Source organism: Chiloscyllium punctatum, chromosome 28, assembly GCF_047496795.1.
Source record: "Chiloscyllium punctatum isolate Juve2018m chromosome 28, sChiPun1.3, whole genome shotgun sequence".
Taxonomy (NCBI): Eukaryota; Metazoa; Chordata; class Chondrichthyes; order Orectolobiformes; family Hemiscylliidae; genus Chiloscyllium; species Chiloscyllium punctatum.
This window is the reverse complement of record NC_092766.1, coordinates 13,888,947-13,903,771: the sequence shown is the minus strand read 5'-3', so window position 1 is coordinate 13,903,771 and position 14,825 is coordinate 13,888,947. Positions and strand designations below refer to the sequence as shown.

Here is a 14,825-nt window from a genome sequence, read left to right as displayed (position 1 = left end):
GCTTATTGCTCAAGAAATAGAGCATAAAGAGTAGAGATGTTGCTGCAACTGTGCAAGACATTAATGAAATCACACCTGGAGTGCTGCTTACATTTTTGATCCCATTACTTGAGGGAATTGTACTGAGCACAGTTCAATCGTTTACTATATTGATAAGGGGTTTGTTTTATGAAGAGAGATTAAGCAAATTAGGCTTATACTATCTAAAGTTTGGAAGAATGAAAGGAGATCTAATTGAGGTATATAAGATGCTAAAGTCAAGAAGATGCAAAGTAGACGTAGAAATGATGTTAAGTAAAAACTGAAAGATTCTGTAAATCAGAAACCAAAACAAACTTGGAGAAGCTCAGCAGGTCTGGCAGCATCTGTGGAGAGAAAGCAGAGTTAACATTTCGGGTTGAGTGACCCTTCCTCAGAACTGAGCGTGATGAAGAGAAATTATTGCTCTCAAAGGGTCATGAATATGTGGAATTCACTCCCCCAGAGTGTGGTGGATGCTGGGACGGTGAATAAATTTAAAAAGGAATGATACAGATTTGCAATAAGTAATGAGTTGAAGGGTTACGGGGAGCAGGCAGGAAAGTAGAGTTGAAGCCGAGATGAGATTGGGCACATTCATATCAAATGGTGGAGCAGGATCGAGGGGCATTGACTAATGAAAGCAAGCATACCAAACACCTTCTTCACTACCCTGTCTACCTGCGACTTCACTTTCAAGGAACTATGAACCATGGTCTCTTTGTTCAGCAACTTACCATAATGTACAAATGTCATGTTCCTCAAGCACGTGTGCCTGGGTTAATATTAAGTTCCGAGGTTAGCAGAGGAGCAGGTTTCAAATAGGGTGCCATGCTTCAAGTGAATGGAGACATGATGGAGTTAGGGAGCTTTACATAATGGATCCCGTGCTATGATGCGATGATATCAGGAGCACATCTCTTTAGGGTATACTGACATCGACATTTCCTCGATTTATTTTTTCTGCTGCACAGATCTGAGAACCAAACTTCATCATCCCCCAAGTTGTGGATATAAAGAGAACATTGGCTTTAATGGCGGTTGACAAATCAGTCAATCAATGCCACATTTCATAGAATCCCTATAATGTGGAAGCAGGCCATTCAGCCCATCGAGTCTACTCCCACCCTCTGAAGACCCACAGCCCTGCAAACCTGCATTCCCCACGGCTAATCCACCTAGCCTGCATATCCATGGAACTGTGGGCAATTTCCCATGGCCAATCCATCCTAACCTGCATATCCCTGGGCCCTATGGGACAATTCAGCATGGCCAATCCACCCTAACCTGCATATCCCTGGGCCCTATGGGACAATTTCTCATGGCCAATCCACCCTAACCTGCACATCCCTGGGCCCTATGGGACAATTTCTCATGGCCAATCCACCCTAACCTGCACATCCCTGGGCCCTATGGGACAATTTAACATGGCCAATCCACCCTAACCTGCGTATGGAGTCAGCTGTTACTAGGGGACACAGCTTTAAATTAAAGGGGTGGTAGGTATAGGACAGATGTTAGGGGTAGATTTTTTACTCAGCAGGTTGTGAGTTCATGGAATGCCCTGCCAGTAGCAGTGGTGGACTCTTCCTCTTTATGGTCATTTAAGCGGGCATTGTACAAGCATATGGAGGTTATTGGGCTAGTGTAGGTTAGGTAGGCTTCGGTCGGCCAACATCGAGGGCTGAAGGGCCTGTACTGCGCTGTATTTTTCTATGTTCTATCTCAATGGTCCTGCAATATCTGTACTGAAAGACCAACAGCAGCACTGCAAATTTAAAGTTGGATAAAATGTAGTTTATCTAAAGTACCTGGTTTAGGACTGTCCTGGTCTCCTGGTGAGCAGCAAAGATTGAATGTTTAAATAGCACCTTTCTTGATCCCCAGTATGTCCGAAAACACATACAATAAGGTGTTTTGAAAGTACAGTGTAGGAAACCAGGCAGGTACAGAAAGATCCCACAGTCATGCATAGTCACCCAAATCACCTTTTTTTTTAAAACGCATTGCTCGACAGACAAATATCGGGAGAAAGTGAGGACTGCAGATGCTGGAGATCAGAGTAGAGAGTGTGGTGCTGGAAAAGTACAGCGGGTCAGGGACAGCATCCGAGGAGGAGAATCGACGTTTCGGGCAAGAGCCCTGCTTCAGGAATTGGCCCCACTGCACCAGGGAGAAGTCAGCTGCTCCTCTTTACAACTGTCATGGGATCTACAAACCTGAGAGAGTGGGGTGAGGGCCTTGATTTAACAGCGCAGTCAAAAAAAAAACACACCTGCAACAATGTGGCACTCCCTCTGGTGTTAACACTGGGTTCGTTGGCATGGATGGGGAGTGTGGAGTAGGGTGGTGGGCTTGGTTCTACAGAGCAGATCCTTGAACCCCAGAGTGACATCAGTGCCATTTACCGAGGCACAGCTGAGAGAGAGAAAGTCAAACAACGAGAAACAAATTTCCCAAAGTGTAGAGAGCTGAAGGGCGGGGCAAGGCCGGGGAGAAGTAGGGGGAAGCTCAGACCGAGTTAGTCTTTGTGCTGTTTCCCTGAGATAGGATTCTCTGCTGAAGGGCATGAGGTTTCATGTCCTCGACAGAACATGTTTTTGCTCGTTACTAGATATCCATACGTTCCTGTGGTGGTGACTCAGGAATGCCTGTGAAGAAAGACGCTTGTCTGATTGATGTTTTCAGTAATGTCGGGATTAAGAGAGAGAGAGAGAAGGAGGAAAGTATTTGAAAAGCAAGAATGGTACTTGAAGAGGAAGGGGGTCAGGGAGGGTAGTTTAAACCTTTTGAAAAGTGCCTGAAATTTCAAAACATTCAGGGCTATAGATCAAGCGCTGGAAAGTGGGACAAGGGTAGACTTAAGAGTCTTTTTTGGACTGGATGGGCTGAAGGGTCTCTCTCTCTCTCTCCACTGTTTGACTCTGTAGAACACTAGACAGGAACCAACAAACTGGACTAATAAATGCAGCACTATTTAAAATTTACAATATGTTCCTTTATATTTAAAAAAAACCCACCAAGTAACCTGATGCCTTCAATACAATGCCTCACAATTAAAACTGGTCCATCAAAAACCTATGAGTAAAGTTACCGTGCACTCAGTCGCTCCACCAGGTGTAGTTTTCAAGCAGCGCTTACCAAGCTTGGGAATTAAGTTATTGTCTGACCCAACAGAGGACAAAACCGTCCAGGCGTCCCAACTTGCTCCTCTCGAACAGAAAAGGCAGCCTCGCGCTATGCTACAGAACAGACTGTAGGCTGTTTACATCACTGCAGCTCACCTGGGGACCTGGGCATGTACTGAACAGCCACACCTATCAGTCCAGTTCCCCAGGCAACCTGACACACAATTCAGCTTTATCTGCTACTGACTATACAAATTAGAAGGCTCGATACTGCAAATTTTAGATTTGGATTAGATTCCCCTACAGTATGGAAATAGGCCCTTTCGCCGAACAAGTCCACACCGACCCTCCAAAGAGTCACCCACCCAGACCCTATGACTAGTGCACCTAACACTATGGGCAATTTAGCATAGCCAATCCACCCTAAGCTGCACATCTTTGGATTGTGGGAGGAAACCTGAGCACCCGGAGGAAATCCATGCAGACACGGGGAGAATGTGCAAACCCCACACAGACAGTCACCCAAGGCTGGAATTGAACCTGGGTCCCTGGCACTGTGAGGCAGCAGTGCTAACTACTTTTTCACTGTGCTGCCCATCTCTCTCTCTCTCTCTCTCTCTCTCCCTCCCTCTCCCTCCCCCTCCCTCTTCCTCCCTCCCTCCCTCCCCCTCTCTCTCTCTCTCTCTCTCTCCCCGTCTCCATCTCTCTCCCCCCCCTCACTGAGTAATGAGAAACAACTTCCTCTAGTGTAGGGGACAGGTTAACATAAAACCTTTGAGCAGTGCGGGGAGGCGGGGGGCAGTGTTCAGGGATGATATCAGGAAACATTTCCTCACACAATGGGGGGGGGTGGAAATCGGGAACATTCCCTTCCATAATGCAAAAGGTTTAGAAGACGAGGGCTCAAAAGTGTCAACTTTTGTTTCTCTCTCCACCGATGCTGCCTGACTTGCAGAATTTCTCCAGCCGTGCCTGTTTTGACTCCAAAAAGCTGGAATGAAATGGGTCCGATTAAGAGCGGAGATTGATAGTTTTTTTTTGTTGGGTTATGGAACCAAAGTGAGCTGACGGGGAGGTTTTTCTTAAATTCATGGCAAGGCCAGCTTTTGTTGGCTGTCCCTAATTACCCAGAGGGCAGTTAAGATTCTGGAGTCACAGGAAAGCTAGACTCAGGAAGGACACACCGGCACTGGAGTGTGTCCACGGACACTCACATGGATGATCCCTGGAACGGTCGGCCTAACATACAATGAACGGCTGAGGATCCTGCGATTGTACTCATTAGAGTTTAGAAGGTTGAGGGGAGATCTAATAGAAAATAGGACGCTGGGAAGTTGTTTCCATTAGGCGGGGTGACTAGGACCAGTGGGCACAGCCTGAGAATTAGAGGGTCAATTTAGGACAGAAATGAGGAGAAGTTACACAGAGGGTGGTAGGTGCCTGGAACGCATTGCCAACAAAAGTAGTAAAGGCAGGCTCGGTAGATTCGTTTGGACAGGTACATGGGTAGGTGGGGAGCAGAGGGATACAGATGCTTAGGAATTCGGCGACAGGTTTAGATAGTATATATGGATCAGCTGAGGCTTGGAGGGCTGAAGGGCCTGTTCCAGGGCTGTAAATTTTCTTTGTTCTTTATTCTGTGTTAAGTTTCTTCAGCCGGAGAATGGTAGGCGTGTGGAATACATTGCCACAGAGTGCAGTGGAGGCCAGGACATTAAATGTCTTCCATGCAGAGATTGACAAATTCTTGATCTCGCAGGGAATTAAGGGCTACGGGGAGAGTGCGGGTAAGTGGACTTGAAATGCCCATCAGCCATGATTGAATGGCAGAGTGGACCCGATGGGCCGAACGGCCTAACTTCCACTCCTATTTCTTATAGGTAAGGACGGCCGTTTCCTTCCCTAAAGGACATTAGCAAACCACATAAGTTTTTCTGACAATTGACAATGGATTCACAGTTGTCATTAGACTTTTGATTCCAGATTCTTTATTAAATTTAATTTCCACCATCTGCCACGGGGAGGGTGTTCAGCATTCCACAAACAAACGTTGAGAATGGGAAGAGGAAGGACGAGGATTGTTTAATAGTGAAGCGAAACCCCAGTGTTTTAAAGGATCTGGGAGCAGGTAGGAAGGTGCAGGAGCAAAACGCTGCAGAGGTTAAATAGGAAGGTTTTATTTGGATTAAAAGGAACACGCCCTGGGGCCTTAAAATAGAATCACTTCTCAACTGGAGAACTGAAGACAGTAAACAGGGTTCCTTCACATCCTTCCAACAATAGGGTGCTGCTTTTGATGTTTGAAAACTGGAGGAGATCACATGTTAATTCACAAAGCGCAACCTTTTACCAACAGTAAACCCAACCAGTTGAGGTGCTGCAAATTTACAAAGCGAAAGGAGCTCACTGTCTCTTTCACAGACCCTTCTCTCCTACCCACTTTAATTTGCGAAGAGTTTATTCATGGGGGTGACCTGTCATGCGCTACCCTGGCCATTAAAAGCCAAGAAAATGTGGGGGTTGATGTGCAACCCTCATCATTCTTTGTACTATGTTTGTGCATCTGCCCACCTTCCCCCAGTGTAAAATTACCTCCTTCGTGACTTCCTATTTAAGGAGCAGAGTTGTTCCTATTGCTGCATATTCCCCGTCTTGATCTCAATCTTGGCCGGATCACCTCTGATTGAGAAGGGGATATGATCAAGTCGCAGTCCAACGGCCTGAACTCAAAGCCAAGGCCATGATCCTGGTGCTGGAGGGAATGCTGCATTGACAGATGGTGCCATAATCAGGTAAGACATTACAGCAAGGTGCCATTGGTCCCCCTCGATCCTCAAAGAACAATAGTAGGGGACGGTTGGTTGGGAGTTGGGACCAGTGGTTTCTTCCTTGTCTTCATCAACATTTGCTCCTGAGCCAAGGGAATCAACACCTAATTCTGATTCTTCTTGCTGTCTCAAAATTGCTGGTCACAATTCCCATGTTATAACAATCCAGTGGGAAGTCACACGTACCAACACTAGCACCCTTGACCAGGCCAACATCCCCAGCAGAGGCACTGACACCCCCCCCCCCACCACCGCCGATCACCTGCGATGGGCTGGGCACATTGTCCCCATGACTGACACAAGACTGCCCGAGCTGATGCGCTACTCACAGATCTGAAACGGCAGGCAAGCCCCAGGTGGTCAGAGGAAGCACTTCAGGGACACCTCAAGGCCTCACTGGCAAAGTGTGTCATCCCCACAGACACCTGGGAATCAGTGGCCCCAAGACCATCTGAAGTGGAGGAGCAGCATCTGGGAAGGAGTCGAGCACTTGAGACTGGCTGTCAGGAGAGAAGTCAAAGCTAGGCGGAAGGAGGGCGCTGTCACACCAACGCCCCCACCGACCCCTTCCCATGGCCACCTTCTGCCCCAAGTATAACAGAGCCTGTAATCATTGCATCGGTCTGTACAATCACCTATGGTCTCATCCTGAGAATCATCCTCATCTGCCAATGATGGGATGATTACCACAACGACGAGAGAATCATTTTATTGACCGTAAACCACTCTGGGGCCACCCTGATGTTACAATAAAAAAGGATGTAGGTTTGCTTGCTGAGCTGAAAGGTTAGTTTCCAGACGTTTCGTCACCATACTAGATTAACATCTTCAGTGACCCTCTGAGCTTCATCTGGAGGCCTACTGAAGATGTTACCTAGTCTGGTGACAAAACGTCTGAAAACGAACCTTCCAGCTCAGCGAGCAAGCCGACATTTGGAACCTCAACCTGAGCTACAAATCTTCTCAGAACTCGATGACAAAAAATACAGTTTCTTTTTTGTCCTCTTTTTATCTGCAAGTTGGGGAAGTGGCGCTTTACATTGCAAATCTCAATTTGCAATTGTTTAAAAAAATGAAAATGTTGTTTACATATTCAGTGCTCGGCAAAACATCCGTCAATGTCATAACGTCTTCATTGGTGTATGACTCTTAAAGGCTATGGTGCTTTAGAAATATACATTTTGGGGCAAATGTTCTGAAAAAACAAAATGGAAGGCAGAGAAACACACCCAACCAGGCGAAGCCAAACCAGAGGTGATCACATCATAAATATGTTCTGTAATCTGGTGAGCATCTGGTTTGACAAGGTTCAACACGTTTACATTCCTTTCAGTCAGGTAAGCCTGAATATGGGTGTGCTCTGGTCAGATTCCAACAAGCTCAGTTCACCTCCAAGGCAGGGGTCCGCCCCTGGGATCAGACCAGGCTCGAAGGCGAGTAATCGTTGCACGTTGTGCAAATACCGTGCTAAGGCGAAGTCTTGGAGGAAGGGCAATTGGGTAACATGTGAAGGAACACCCTGCTGATTGGGTCGGCTCTCTAACCTCAAAAAACAACTCGAGCGAACAGCCTGGAGTGTTGACAGCCGAGAAACCACCCTCGTGTCGCATGAGACTTTCCTACACTCACCCATCCCTTACCCAAGACCGCCTTCCGCCCCCAAGCGTAACCGAACCTGCGGAAGCCGCTTTGGGCTATCCCGAAACGGACTCGCCCAGAGAGAGTGGAAGAGAGTCAGCCTTGTCTGCAAGAGTCCACGCAAATGATGACTTTCTCCATCCCCATGTTCCCCCTCTCTCTCTCTCTCTTTATCCAACATCCCCCTTCAATGCATCACTCTGATTCATTTTGACCATTCCCTGTGGGAGCAAGTCTGACATTCTCCAGACGTTTCTCCCGAATCCCCAATTGGAGTTATTCACAGGCTGACTTATATTGTTGGCCCATTATTCTGGTCTCCCTTATGCCAAAACAGGAGTCTTGGTTCTTTATAAACAGAGAGAAGATAATAAAGTCAAGAACGATATTCAGGTTTGGACATCAAAGTAGCACTAGTGTAAATACTGCTTTACATGTTACTTATACATAGACCATGATAGTTAGATTATCTAAGGTCTACACTGTAACAGAAGTTGCTGGAAAAGCTCAGCAGGTCTGTCAGCACCTGTGAAGAGAAATCAACGTCAACGTTCTGGGTCCAGTGACCCTTTTCATCTGCCTTCCTTTAAGCGATCGGTTTTCTTCGCTCGTTCACTCCTCCCTTCCAGAACTGTCACCTTCTATCTTTCATAGTCACTGCACCTGAAATGTTGACTCAGAGAAAGGTCACAGGACCGAAAATGTTAACTCTGATTGCTCTCCACAGATACTGCCAACTTTTCCAACAACCTCGGTTTTTAGTTTCTGATTTACAGCATCTGCAGTTCTTTCGGTTTTTATAAGGTCTAATCTATCTGTGTTCAGACCTACGTGCTCATTTGTATCACGCAACATAGAACCGCCCGCAATGTTGTACCGAACGTGACACCAAGTTAAACTAAATCCCTCCTGCTTGCCCCAGCTATGCCTGTCTCTTTGTTGGCTACGTAGAACAGTTGATCTTCAGTAATTACACCGACACCACTCCCCACCTAATCCTCCGCTACATTGATGACTGCATTGGCGCAACCTCGTGCTCCCGCGAGGAGGTTGAGCAATTCATCAACTTCACCAACACATTCCACCCTGACCTTAAATTTACCTGGACCATCTCTGACACCTCTCTCCCCTTCCTGGACCTCTCCATCTCCATTAATGACGACCGACTTGACACTGACATTTTTTACAAACCCACCGACTCCCACAGCTACCTGGATTACACCTCTTCCCACCCTACCTCTTGCAAAAATGCCATCCCGTATTCCCAATTCCTCCGCCTCCACCGTATCTGCTCCCAGGAGGACCAGTTCCACCACAGAACACACCAGATGGCCTACTTCTTTAGAGACCACAATTTCCCTTCCCACATGGTTAAAGATGCCCTCCAACGCATCTCGTCCACATCCCGCACCTCCGCCCTCAGACCCCACCCCTCCAACCGTAACAAGGACAGAACGCCCCTGGTGCTCACCTTCCACCCTACAAACCTTCGCATAAACCAAATCATCCACCGACATTTCCACCACCTCCAAAAAGACCCCACCATCAGGGATATATTTCCCTCCCTACCCCTTTCCGCCTTCCGCGGAGACCGTTCCCTCCCCGTCAGGTCCACGTTCCCCCCTACAACCCACCCTCCCATCTTGGCACTTTCCCCTGCCACCACAGGAACTGTAAAACCTGCGCCCACACCTCCTCCCTCACCTCTACCCAAGGCCCTAAAGGAGCCTTCCACATCCATCAAAGTTTTACCTGTACATCCACTAATATCATTAATATCCGTTGCTCCCAATGCGATCTCCTCTACATTGGGGAGACTGGGCACCTCCTAGCAGAGCGCTTTCGGGAACATCTCCGGGACACCCGCACCAATCAACCACACTGCCCCATGGCCCAAACTTTCAACTCCCCCTCCCACTCTGCCGAGGACATGGAGGTCCTGGGCCTCCTTCACCGCCACTCCCTCACCACCAGACGCCTGGAGGAAGAACGCCTCATCTTCCGCCTCGGAACACTTCAACCCCAGGGCACCAATGTGGACTTCAACAGTTTCCTCATTTACCCTTCCCCCACCTCACCCTAGTTCCAAATTTCCAGCTCAGCACTGTCCCCATGACTTGTCCGAACTTGTCCTACCTGCCTATCTCCTTTTCCACCTACCCACTCCACCCTCTCCTCCCTGACCTATCACCTTCATCCCCTCCCCCACTCACCCATTGTACTCTATGCTACTCTCTCCCCACCCCCACCCTCCTCTAGCTTATCTCTCCATGCTTCAGGCTCACTGCCTTTATTCCTGATGAAGGGCTTTTGCCCGAAACGTCGATTTCGCTGCTCCTTGGATGCTGCCTGAACTGCTGTGCTCTTCCAGCACCACTAATCCAGAACATGACCCATATCCCTCCATTCCTAGGGCATATTTATATGCTTATCTAAAAGCCCCTTAAATGGCCCCATCGTATCTGCCTCCCCACACCCTTGGCAAAGTGTTCCAGACACCTCTGTGTAAATAAAAAAAGGTGTCCTTCATCTCCTTTGAACTTTCCCCCTCTCACCTTAAATGCATGCCTTCCAGTATTAGACATTTCAACTCTGGGGAAAAGATTCTGACCGTCAACCCTATCTATGCCTCTCATAGTTTTACAGACTTCGATCAAGTCTCCGCTCCGCCTTCAGAGAAAACAACCCAAGTTTGTCTAGCCTCTCCTTATAACTCATACCGTCTAATCCAGATAGATTTACCAAAGTATTATTGCTCTTACCTGCTCTAATCTGTCTTATTCTGTTCTAACTAACTCCATCCACACTGTGCTATTTATGCCCAGTGAGGAGCAGCATTATGACATCGTGGCAAGGTTGCCGTTGGGTCCTCAACACCCACCGCAAGTGGAAGCATTTTCCCTACATCAAACCCTTTCATCATTTTAAAACAATAGACAATAGGTGCAGGAGTAGGCCATTCTGCCCTTCGAGCCTGCACCACCATTCAATATGATCATGGCTGATCATCCTTAATCAGTATCCTGTTCCTGCCTTGTCTCCATAACCCTTGATTCCACTATCCTTGAGAGCTCTATCCAATTCTTTCTTAAATGAATCCAGAGACTGGGCCTCCATTGCCCTCTGGGGCAGCGCATTCCACACACCCACCACTCTCTGGGTGAAGACGTTTCTCCTCATCTCTATCCTAAATGGTCTACCCCGTATTTTTAAGCTGTGTCCTCTGGTTCGGCATTCACCCATCAGCGGAAACATGTTTCCTGCCTCCAGAGTGTCCAATCCTTTAACAATCTTATATGTCTCAATCCGATCCCGTCTCCGTCTTCTAAACTCAAGGGTATACAAGCCCAGTCACTCCAGTCTTTCAGCGTAAGATAGTCCCGCCATTCCAGGAATTGACCTCGTGAATCTATGCTGCACTCCCTCAATAGCCAGAATGTCTTTCCTCAAATTTGGAGACCAGAACTGCACACAATACTCCAGGTGTGGTCTCACCAGGGTCCTGTATAGCTGCAGAAGAACCTCTTTGCTTCTATACTCAATTCCTCTTGTTATGAAGGCCAGCATGCTATTAGCATTCTTCACTACCTGCTGTACCTGCATGCTTACCTTCATTGACTGGTGTACAAGAACACCCAGATCTCTTTGTACTGCCCCTTTACCTAAATTGATTCCATTGAGGTAGTAATCTGCCTTCCTGTTCTTGCCACCAAAGTGGATAACCATATATTTATCCACATTAAACTGCATCTGCCATGCATCTGACCACTCACCTAACCTGTCCAGGTCACCCTGTAATCTCCTAACATCCTCCTCACATTTCACCCTGCTACCCAGCTTAGTATCATCAGCAAATTTGCTAATGTTATTACTAATACCATCTTCTTTATCATTAATATATATTGTAAAAAGCTGCAGTCCCAGCACTGATCCCTGCGGTACCCCACTGGTCACTGCCTGCCATTCCAAAATGGAGCCGTTTATCACTACTCTTTGTTTCCTGTCAGCCAACCAACTTTCAATCCAAAACACCTTTCAATTTCAAAACACCTTGATCAGGTTCACTTCTTACTCTCCACTTAAGAAGAGGAGAGAGCTGTAGCCGAGTTAACCTTTCCTGACAAAAACCCTTCGGTTCTGGTATCATTCTCATCTTTTTTTTGCCCTTGGTACACTTGGAGACGTGACCATAGAAGCCAGAATTGTGCACTATTGCGGGCTAAGCAAGGTTTGTGCAAAATATTGCTGCTTTTCAGTTGTAGGCTGCTGGAAGTGGGGTGGCACGGTGGCTCAGTGGTTACCACTGCTGCCTCATGGTGCCAGGGACCCGAGTTCAATTTCTACCTCGGGCGACTGTCTGTGTGGAGTTTGCATATTCTCCATCCCCTCCACACACCCCCCACCCCCCACTATGTCTGCATGAGTTTCCTCCAGGTGCTTTGGTTTCCTCCTACAGTCCAAAGATGTGCAGGCCAGATGAATTGGCCGTGCTAAATGTGTAGGTTAGGGTGGATTGGCCATAGCAAATTATACCGTAATGTCCAGGGATGTACAGGTTAGGGTGGGTTGGCCATAGGAAATTATACCGTACTGTCCAGGGATGTACAGGTTAGGGTGGGTTGACCATGCTAAATTGTCCCGTAGTGCCCAGGAATGTGTAGGCTAGGTGCATTACTCAGGGGTAAATATAAGGTAGGGGAATGGGTCTGGGTGGGTTACTTCGGAGGGTCATTATGGACTTGTTGGGCCTATTTCCATAGTGTAGGGAATCTAATCTAATCAAAAATGAGTAATATAGAACTGTTAAAGATAGAGGCTAACAGGTTGGCAAAGGAGGAGTGATTGAACAAAGATAGCCGAAAGGAAAGCAGATGAAATCGATACGAATATTTTTGCTTATTTACATTTTGCAGAGATCTGTTTTTAACCAAAAAAAAACTCAACGGTGATTTCCTTAACAGTGGTCAATAAGTCTAAGGGAAAAAAAAGAACTAACTGTGGAATTTCCTGATACCTCCCAGCTACAGGAAACTAAAAAAAAATCCAATGACTAATATCTTACACTAGCCAAGCTTGATGTTTTTTTCTTGTAAGCAACTGGATGACGTGGTGCAGAATCCACTGGTACAATTTGCCCATATCAGAGCAGAGAAGGTGAAAAGGGAATTTTGCTGGGGGAGTTTGTAATCACAAATTAAAATAAACTCAGTGCAGTGGCTGGAGGGTCTGTAATCAAAAGACGTACCGAGACTGGACGATCTGGGGTCACAAGTGGAAAAGTCTTTGAACAGAATAAATGTTACGTGGCTGTACAGGACATTGATGAGGCCACTTTTGGAATGCAGCATTCAATTCTGGTCTCCCTGCTTTGGGAAAGATGTTATGAAACTTGAAAGGGTGCAGAAAAGGATGTTGCCAGGGTCGGAGGGTTTGAGCTACAGGGAGAGGCTGAATAGGCTGGGGCTGTTTTCCCTGAAGTGTCTGAGGCTGAGGGGTGACCTTATAGAGGTTTAGAAAATCATGAGGGGCATGGATAGGGTAAATAAACAAAGTCTTTCCCCCAGGGTAGTGGAATCCAAAACCAGAGGGCAAGGGTTTAAGGTGAGAGGGGAAAGATTTAAAAGGGACTGAAAGGGGCAATTTTTTCACACAGAGGTGAGTGTATGGAATGAGTTGCCAGAGGAAGTGGTGGAGGCTGGTACAATTACAACATTTAAAAGGCATCTGAATGGGTACATGAATAGGAAGGGTTTGGAAAGATATGGGTCAAGTGCTGGCAAATGGGACTAGATTAATTTAGGATAACTGGTTGGCATTGACTTGGGCTCTGTTTCTGTGCTGTAGGACTCTGACTCTACAACTTGCAGATAGGCTGCCATTATCTCTCAATCTAAATGTTCAGTACCCATGCTGCCATTATCTTTCAATCTAAATGTTCAGTGCCCATGTGTTTCTGTCTCACTTCTGACAAAGGAGCAGCACTCCAAAGCTTGTGATTTCAAATAAACCTGTTGGAACGATAACCTGGCTTGGTGGCTCAGTAGTTAGCACTGCAGCCTCACAGCACCAGGGACCCGGGTTCGATTCCAGCCTCGGGCAACTGTGTGGAGTTTGCACATTCTCCCTGTGTCTGTGTGGGTTCCCTCCGGGTGCTCCAGTTTCCTCCCACAATCCAAAGATGTGCAGGGCAGGTGAATTGGCCGTGCTAAATTGCACATCTTTGGACAGTGGGAGCACCTGGAAGAAACCCACCCAGACACTGGGAGAATGTGCCAATTCCACACAGACAGTCGCCCAAAGCTGGAATCGAACCTGGGACTCTGGTGCTGTGAGGCAGCAGTGCTAACCACTGAGTCAGCAGTGCTAACCACTGAGTCACTGTGCCACCCTGTGCTGTATGATTCAGTGACTTCCTCCAGATCAGCTGACTCACGAGACTGGCCTGGAGAACCTCCCAAGGGAGGCGGGTGCTGTCATGGTAACTTCTCTGATGGTCATAAAAACCATCTGGTCCACTAACACTGTTTTAGAGAAGGTAGTTGATTGGCCTTACCCAGTCTGGCCTATTCGTGACTCCAGACGCACAGCAATGTGGTTGTCTCTTAACTCACCTCTGATGTCCGTAGCAAACCACTGAAATGCTGCACCTGCCAGTGACGCCCATGTTCCGTGAAATAATAAACATCCCCCGCCTTGTAAATTGCTACAAACTGAAGTCCCTTGCTGTCCTTTTCTAGACACACTAACTCCTGTTCTTCCGAAACCAGTCTTGTGCCTCCTGTCCAGCAAACCCTCAGTCTTTAAAATGATCAACCTTGTTTTCAGGTCTGTGGACAGTCTCCCCCTGTTCCTGTCTGGCTAACACACCCCACTCTCCAAATATCCTTCTTCCATTGGATTTGTGTATCTACATGGAGTAGGCACGAGGCAGTAGGTCGAATCTGAGGAAGTGCTCTGCCGCTGTTGAGGGGTTGAGGGTGTCAGCTCTGAGGGAGCACTGCATCGTCGGCAGTCGGATCGAAAGAAGTGCGGCACCATCAGATGGGTCAGGCTTGAGGGAGTGCGAAACCGTGAGAGGCGCTGCTTTCAGATGAGATAATCAACAATGCATCTGGTCTCTGGGTCATAAAAGGTTCTGTGGTTCTCCAATGAAGTGTAACTGAGAGTGTTCTTCCTGGTGCCCTGCCAATAATTATCCCCCAACTGCCATCTT

At 47.3% G+C, this 14,825-nt stretch overlaps 1 protein-coding gene across 5 annotated transcripts in view; it reads right to left on the bottom strand.

The window, feature by feature from the left end:
• Positions 1-14,825, bottom strand: part of bnipl (BCL2 interacting protein like) — a 67,115-nt gene that overhangs the window by 38,450 nt on the left and 13,840 nt on the right. Inside the window, exon 1 of one of the 5 annotated variants that reach the window (XM_072548945.1) lies at positions 3,160-3,282. The exons of 3 other annotated variants lie outside the window; for them this stretch is intronic. The gene's annotated coding sequence lies outside the window, so the exon portion shown is untranslated. Of the gene's footprint in view, positions 1-3,112; positions 3,283-14,825 lie in introns of those variants that run through there. One more of the 5 variants, XM_072548944.1, reaches the window with a different exon arrangement.